Below are 2,539 nucleotides of genomic sequence, written 5' to 3'. Positions count from 1 at the left end.
TTTTAGAAATACAAAAAGTTTAAAAATTTAGTCAACGTTTGATTCTTACATTCAAGTAAATTTAATTTCCCTTTAAATTCTTTCATGGAATAATTTTATCTTAATATCTCTTAAAAAATCACTAAATGTGGTATGTTTCAAAGTATTAATTCATTCCTTTGTTGAAGAGTAAATGGATAGTAAACCTCACAAGTACCACTGATCTAAAATTTTCAGGTTGTATTTAAGTGACTAAACAAGCAACAGGGAAATCTTTAAAAATAAATATTTTTCCTGCAAAAAATGCACAAAGATCTCCTAGTCCTGTGGAGTCCGAGCCTTTTGCAGGCCGCCCACAGGCTGCAGTGAGTCCATGGAGCCTTTCAAGACAGGGCCGCCCAATCTAATCACACTGAGATTTCAACAGAAAGCAAAGGAATCTACTTCATCCAAGATTTAATTCTGAGAAACAAGAAAGAGGGGGAAAGGTACCTGGCACACGATAAGCTAATTAGCAACCTTGCTAAGGTAGTCCTTTGGATATTAAATACTTGTCATTCTTCTTTCCTAACAGATTTAATATACCATGAGAACAAGTTAGCTGATTTTATAAAAATAATGTAGTTAAGGGTCTGTCGGTACAGCTTAAGCCCCTACCTAGAATTTAGAACCCAGACTTTTATTAAATTGAAAATACTTGACTAACAATTATTGTGTATATATTGCAATGAATTAATCTGACTGCATCTCTGACTTATTATGGGTTACTGAGCATACTTTGTGAGCAATGGAAAGGGCAAACGATTGCATNTCATTAAAAGATATATAGTAAAACCTTGGATTGTGAGTAACTTGGTTTGCGAGTGTTCTGCAAGATGAACAAATATTTCTAATACATTTTAACTGGGTAAACGAGCAATGTCTTGCAATATGAGTAGTTTGTTTCTGGAACGAATTATGCTTGCAAACCAAGGTATTACTGTACTTAAAAACTGGCTTAATTGATCTTCAAAGCAAAGCCTTATTCACATACAATTGTATCAAAAAAATTGTTTTGCATAGACTCATAGAATTTTCTATCTGAAAGGATCCTCAGAGCCCACCTTCCTGCAGATCAAGTCATGCATAAACCTATCCAGAAAAATGCTAGAATATCTCTCCTTAGAGAACCTCCTGTAAATGAACTATTTCTTATTCCTGGAAAACAGCCCTGCTATGTTTGCGGGTCCTCTTTTACTACACCTAAATAGACCTCAACTTGTAAATAAACATCCAATAAGATCTGAAGTATAATTAATGCAACCAAAACATATGGATATCAATTTTATGTATGTATGTATGTATATATGTATGTATTTATTTAGCTGAGCCATCCTGCCACCTGTTGGCAGCTCAGCTCAGGCCGGGTCAGGAATTGAACGACTAGTTGCTCAGAGCTCACACTCTTGAGTGAGCTCTTAACCAACTGAGCCACTTGGCCGGCCTCCTCAATATTATTCTTTTTAATTGTATTAATTTTAAAATATTTTATCTGTTTTTTTTTCCTTAGAATGAAAGCCCTATGGTTTGCTCTCAATGTTAAAGAGATAAATTCTGCAGTGATTAGAAAACATGCTTTAGGTCATAGGGTGACCTATCCAACATGTTATGAATGCTTTGGGAGGATAATATTAAAGCTTCTTATATTTAATGTAGGGCTTTCACTGGATATTGTACCTCAGTTTACACATTTCACTGGCCCCTGTGTGCCTGGCCTAACTGAATGAAGCAAAGAGCTTTATGCTGAAAGAACAGAAATGCTTCACAGGGTTCTTTCTTCCTCCATCATGAAAAAAAAAAAGTAACAATAAATCAAATAGCTTGCAGCACTCTTGATGATGTTCTTCAGGGTATCTTTGTAGGAAACTAAACAAAAGGAGTAGATCTAGAACTTGCAGGCAAAATAAAGATGGCATGGTTAGAAAGCAGGTGGTGCTCATCTTGGATCTGTCTGGCTTTATTCTGTGTTAATGAAAAGTCTTCAAAGCTTACTGGTTGTTTGACTTGGGGTGGGGGAGGGTGTGGTGGTGAAAAGCCTGTATCTTCAAAAGGAGAAGAATGAAGAGTTGAAAGAAGAGAATGATTCCCATGTTTACACGATTCATGTCACCCAGGCCAGAGAAGGTTCTGGCCCTAATGCAGACGATCATTTGGGCCATGAGTCGGTTACTGCTGTGTCCCACAGAAGGCATGACCAAGTACTGTTTTTTTCCTACTAAAAGCAGAGATTCCAAAGTTTAGTAATTCAAGAAAAGTCCTTCCATTCAAGATATTAAAACATAGATGAACCAGGGAGGATTTAGGTATCACTATTAAAGATGAAAGTGATACTGACCACCTTAACATTATTGGTAAATTACTTCTGAAATATTTACCTTTAAAAATATCATGAGGTCTCTGAGACTGCAGGAATTACAGAGGGTTCTGAGATACTACAAATTGTATCAAGAAAGAGGCAAGATTGAGGAAGCCACAGTCTCTCTGTGTGTTCATGGCTGAATTTCCATGTTTGGGTAAATTC

The 2,539-nt window shown here is 36.3% G+C and overlaps 1 protein-coding gene across 31 annotated transcripts in view; it reads right to left on the bottom strand.

Annotated features, from left to right (window-relative positions):
* Window positions 1–2,539, bottom strand: part of NRXN1 (neurexin 1) — a 1,140,616-nt gene that overhangs the window by 910,564 nt on the left and 227,513 nt on the right. The window lies entirely within an intron of this gene.

The sequence above is a fragment of the Hipposideros armiger genome, unplaced genomic scaffold (genome assembly GCF_001890085.2).
Source record: "Hipposideros armiger isolate ML-2016 unplaced genomic scaffold, ASM189008v1 scaffold_435, whole genome shotgun sequence".
In the NCBI taxonomy this organism is placed as follows: domain Eukaryota; kingdom Metazoa; phylum Chordata; class Mammalia; order Chiroptera; family Hipposideridae; genus Hipposideros; species Hipposideros armiger.
Note: the sequence above shows the minus strand (reverse complement) of the source record. Positions and strands in the feature narration are given on the sequence as shown.